General features: G+C 47.5%; 1 protein-coding gene across 2 annotated transcripts in view; it reads right to left on the reverse strand.

The window, feature by feature from the left end:
• CPEB1 (cytoplasmic polyadenylation element binding protein 1) overlaps positions 1-6,064 on the reverse strand; it is a 26,998-nt gene that overhangs the window by 19,616 nt on the left and 1,318 nt on the right. The window lies entirely within an intron of this gene.

Genomic DNA, 6,064 nt, shown 5'->3' on the forward strand with positions numbered 1-6,064 from the left:
TAGTCACTTCTCATTCAGCTTTCTTTGCCTTTTTCAAGGTAACTGATCTAGCCCTAACAGGGAAATCAAGCAAAAGTAACAGGAACTAGGATTCCAGGGGAAAAGATAATAATTGAGTCCCTTTGCAGTCTCTGACTATTATAAGCAAGAATCTTTTTAAACGAGCTTTTTAAAGCCTCAAAAACATTTGTATAGACATTTTCAGGCACACATGCGTACAAAGTTTTGCTTCTCAACCAAACATACCAAGGGCCACCCTTACCACCTTACTTCAGTGGCAATTAGCTCCACACTTGGCAAAAAGCAGGCAATCAATGTTTGCTGAATTCTACTGAAAGAAAGAGAATACTATGTGCCTTAGAGCCAGTATGCTCACTGAGGCCATCCCTTTTCTACCAAGGATATTCCTTTTAAGGACACAATGTTGACTTAGATGCACCTCAGACTTAGGGGAATAAACCTTAGTTCATCCCTACCCAAACCATTGCGAAAAAAGAGGTTTAGAGAAACAATGACTTGCAACACCAAGTTTGTGACAATCCTCCTACTAATTTCAAACAATTTCTTCAAAGAGAACTAAGTGTACAGATATAGGCTGAAAAAAGCTACCCTGCTTTAGGAGGAACAGGGTGGAAGAGTAGCCCTCTCCCAATCAACTCTCCTCCAGAACCTATTGGGATCCTCGGAGCCACTGAAATGGATTCCTACATTCAAGTACAGGAGCACGGAAGAGTGTTTCCAACCACACAGACCAGGAAAGGGCTTGGACTGACAGCTCAGAAAGGGGCAATGCCATCTGGAAGAGAGATGATCAGGGTTCCCCAGAATTAACACACCTGGGGTAAGTCAGTACCTCCAAGCATGAGGTTCCTGCACATACTAAACTGGAAGGCACACAGCATAAGTTCGACTAGAAACAACTGAGAAGACAAGTACCAAGAAGCCTACCTACAACTTGCCAGCTGGTTTGACATTTTTTCTGCAAACTGTCACCCATTGTCAGATGCCCTAGAGCAGCAGTCCCCCAAACCTTTTGGCATCAGAGACTATTTTCATGGAAGACAGTTTTTCCATGGGACCAGGGTGGGAGAGGAGGTTGGGGATGATTTAAGCACATTACATTTATTGTGCACTCTTTCTTTTATTATTATATTGCAATATATAATGAAATAATTACACAACTCACCATAGGTTGGGAGCCCCTGCCCTATAGTGACCTGACTGTCCTTTCACACCCCAACCTCACACAGGACCTGGCCACATAGTTCTCTGAGTATCTATAGATCAAAGGAAGGAAAGCAGTAGAGACACTGGGTTCCAGGAAAGTGGGACCTCATTTCAAAAGAGAACCCATCTTGCTCCCAGCTCAGCTCAGGAGACCATACTTGCCGCCCTATGTATGGTTACTCAGTGAGCAGCACTGATTTCCACCAGCTGGGAATCAGGAGGAAAGAAGCAAAGAGCTAGTGTCAGACTGTTCCCTTCTTCCTATCTCAAAGCATGGAGTACACTTACTGGAAAGGCACTCTCTCTTTAAGCCACACAACCTAAAATCAAGTGGAAGTGACAGATCCCTTACACTGCAGGCCAGTGACAGATGTCTCCCCATACGGCACAGAGCTTCGAGACCAGATGTCAAACATTAAACTAGATGGCTTACAGGAGGGGTAGGAGTAGCAGGGAGAGAAGTCTCATAGTCAACCTTCAATGACGCCAAAGGCCCTGACCGCTTTGCTCTATTCTTGTCCTAGTCTCCACAACTCCAGATCATAGAAAGCCTGACGTTTACCAAAGGTCTCCAGTCCTGGCGGCTGAGTGACCAAATCCCCATCTTGCAGAAGTCACTAAGACACTGTGCTCCTCTTGGAGCACAAGCACCCATCCCCACTCACATGCGGGCAGGGATCAGCATCAGCTACAGACAGCTCTCAGGGAAGTCACTGGGGAAAAAAGGACCTGGCGGAGGGTTCCAGCTCATTAATGCTACCTCAGAGGATACAAGAGACCAAATCAGCAGTAATATTTTTAGACTGATTGTTAACTTTCTCTACTTCCATATTTCTATGCCAGCTCTTGTGGGTTTTACAGCTGAGTCACTACTGGAATTTTCTGAAGCCTTCCCCAAGAGTACAAAGGCACCCAGAGTCTGATGGCAGCATTAGCGATGGCAGCAAGGGCCTGGCACTAGATGCTTGCATTGTAAGACACTGTCTGAGCCTGAGCTCAGCTACAGGAGAGATCAGGCCCAACCTATCATGATCAGACACTAGCTAACTAACGAGAATGGTCATGGAGAAAATCCAGACCAGGAGCCATTATTTCCAGCCTGAGACAAAAGGCCATATACCTGGACCCCTTCCCTTCCTATTGCTATCCTTGGTTCTAGGTTGCCTGGCTCAGAATCCATCTGGAGGCATAGAGGTAGGAAGGGGAGGCAGGAGGGAAGCACTTATCCCAGGTATAAAAGCAGACCACTCTGCCTGTGACCCCAAATCTGCAATCCTACACCATATCCCAACTGCGGTGGGGATGTTTTGTGGACTCCCTCCACTGTGGAGTGGACTCCAATGTGGGCTCCCTCCACTGACTCTGGATCCCATGGGTCCAAAGACAGCCCTTCGCCCTAGTGTAACTCCCAATTTTGATCACTAGACAAGTTCCACTACCTGCAGAAAAGATGTACCTAAGTCCCATGTAAGATCAGCCCACATACCCAACCACCTCACAGCTTTCTCACCTAGAAGGCACCTGCTGCTACACTGCTCCCCAGGTTCTCTATTGTCTTCTGCACTGAAAGTGGTCCCCAAATACACTACTTGACTCCATGATAGAAATCAGGCTCCAGTGTACGGTGAGAACTTTCTGTAAGTGCATCATCTCACCCCAGAAGCAATGGGGGCTTAGAGAGACTGATCTTTGAAGAATCTGTCCATCCAGCCAATCAATACGAGTAGGAGGCGAAAGAATAGGAGAGACCTTGTCTGAATTGTGCAGTTAAAAAACACTCAGATTAACACTGTGGCTCATGATCATTCAACACCAACAGCACTCATTATTCATTCAACAAATATTTATGAAACGACCATTAGGCAGGCACCATGCTACTGTTGGGTATGTAACAGTGGAAAACCATGAGTTGAAGCCTATTTGCAAGAGACCGTGGTTGGGCCCAGGAAGTCCATATTCCACACAACAGAGATCCAATCCTATTCTGAACACTGCTTCAGAAAGGCTGTAAGTACAGAAGCAGCAAAAGCAAAATGCTGAAGACATCACCCCACCCCCACCCCGTCATCCCGAGCTGATCTAGCCTGCAGACTAAGGGGAATCTGCAAGTGACACAGCACAGGGAACGTTTCATTCACTGGGTAGCAGTTAGGGCAGAAACCAGAGTGTGCACAGGTTAATCCCAAGGGTCTTCTAAAGTGGGGTGGGAGAAAACAGGGCTGTCCTCTGGCATCTTTAGACTAAGCATATGGTCTGTCCACAGGGCATCACTAGGAGTCTTTGTTTCTAGGTCCCCCAAAGCAGATTCTCAGAGTCACTTTATTCTCCTGTTGAATAAAACTGCACACAGAAGAGTCACAAGGGAAAAGGCAGAAAGACCAATCCAGCGGGGGGTACAGCTGATGAGCTGAGACTCCGGGACCAAGAGGGAGTCAGAACTGTCTGTCATGTGCCCTCGCCTTTAGAGAACTGTTCAAGGGAGCAAATCACCTCTGGCTGAGTAGCCCCTGGAATTATGTAAGGAGATACTTTGAGATAAATCTTCCTGCCCAACACGTTCTGCTAATAGGAACACGAGTGTAAGAGGAAGCGTAAGAGTTTTGGAACTAAAAAGACCTGGGTTGGAATTCTGAGTCTGCCAGTAGTTGTATCACTTTTGGCATTTTGTGACCTCTGTGAGCCTATTTCCTCATCTGTGCAAACATTAAAATCATGTGATGTACTTAGCACAAAAAGTAGTCGATAAATGGTGGCTATTAGTGACTCCATCCCCCAGCCCAGGAAATCGAGGACAGCTTCCACAGCCCTGCTGTTCTATTATAGGTCTTAAGATACTGCAAGCTGGACAAGGGCAGCCCTGGACACGTGCCACTGGGGCACACTGCTAACATTCATCTCGCCCTTCAAGGCTTCCTCCCCAGCAAGGGGTGGGGCCTCAGGACATGCAGTCTAGAAAGGAAGGACCCCACAGAGTGCCACATCCAAATCCATGCTGGCCTTGGGGGCACAACTCTCCAAGACTCCACCCCAGGATCTTCACAGCAGAAGCACTCTGGCCCCTGAAGAACGGTATCCATATACCAGGCTCATGCTGAGAATCCAATGGAAGGTTGTCCCAGTGTACAAAATCCTTACGGGAGAAAACGAAAGTCCCTATCGCAGTAACTATCATGCAGTATTTGGTACGTTTTCCCAAGATAGTCATGGAGATACTAAAAGACAACAATTTTATGCTATTCACTGATGTACCTGCACAGTGCCACACACAGCCAATGCTCAATGTTTGCGGAACGAATTTAGACAAGAGCCCTACTATCTCTAACATTGCCCCGACATTGCTGAATCTGAATACTTAAGAGTGGTACAAGATGGGCAGATGTGATGCCATAGCTGCCTTGGGCAGTATTTCACCAAGCAGAGCCGAAGGAATAAGCTTGTATCCTGGGCTCCACATAGGCACCAGGCTGACTGCAAGGACAACTCCCTGGCCGTCTGAAGCTGCTGAAATATCTCCTCCCTCCCTGAAGAAACTGAGCTAGTTGGTTTTCAGATGGGAAGGCAGTGTAGGCACTGGAATGTGGGCTGTATGTTCCTGCATTGCTGGCGAGGGTGTGCAATCTGGCACTGCAGCTGGCTGGTGGGAGGACTGCATCCTACTCCGGGAGGCAGTAGTGGGCTTTCTAAGACGACCTAGAGCCCAGGGAAAGAAGAGCACTGGCCGTCACCACAGCCCCAACACCAAAGACAACATGGCGATTAGGGATGGGTATGTCTTCAAGCCTCAGAAAGGAAGACATACCCACACTAACCCTGCCCACAGCCAGGTCATACCCCTGGGGCAACTCTCTGGTCCTTAAGAGTTCTGAGAATCAGACTGCAGTCCCTCCCTGATCCACAAAATCATGTAATATTTATCACTAAAGTGCTTGAAGTGGAAAGTGGAGAAGAAAAACTATCCCCATTTCAGAGACAAACAGCTACAAGCACAGACCTTTCGGGTGGTGGGGAAGCTGAGGAAATTATGACTGGATCCAAGCTATTGTTATAGCTTAATTTCACAGTAACTTTCAGACCAAGCTTTGCAAGCCCCATGTCGGGCACACCTGCATTTCTATGGGCCCAATGCTGTAATATAAATTCAGAAGGATCCTTGTAGCTAAGAGAAACCAGAGCCAAAGAAGTCCACATCCCAACCTGATGCCAGTGAAAGATAGTCAAACACTGATCACCCATAGACAAGTGTCCATCTCCTACACGAACCTTTTGTCCTTTACTCAGACACAGTGGAAGTGAGACAAGGGTTAAGGCTGGCTTCACAGGCCACCCAGGTTTGCTTCAAAGTTCACACAAAAGAAAGTGCTGTGGCCTCTAAGGCAAGGTATTCAGACACAGCATACCAAACAGTGACACCATACTTCCTTGCCCAGGTAAACAGGGCACTGACCAACCTTTCTGGAAAATCCTGACTAAGCTAAAGGCCATAACTTTAAGAGACCCCACCTTAACCCAGAGGTAGTTACTTAAGGTAAAGCTCTTCCCCCACCCACATATAAAAAATTCAATCCCCGTCCCCCAAATGGGAATTTACCCAAACAACTGGGCATTAAAATGCCTACCAGACACAACAGTCCCGACTCTGCAAAGCATTCTAAAAAAAGACCTGCGCCAAACAGGGTGGAGGCCAGAGAAATCAACAAGACAGTACCTTGCTGCCATGATGGCTGGATTCTGGACCCGGGTGGCAGGGGAAGGACAGCAGGCTCAGTGTTTCCCACAGTCAGCACCAACAGCAAATGGCTGCATCCCCCGCTGCCCCTTACTACCCTCCATCTCCCCA

This window comes from Propithecus coquereli, unplaced genomic scaffold (assembly GCF_000956105.1).
Source record: "Propithecus coquereli isolate 6110/MARCELLA unplaced genomic scaffold, Pcoq_1.0 Scaffold1806, whole genome shotgun sequence".
Classification (NCBI taxonomy): Eukaryota; Metazoa; Chordata; class Mammalia; order Primates; family Indriidae; genus Propithecus; species Propithecus coquereli.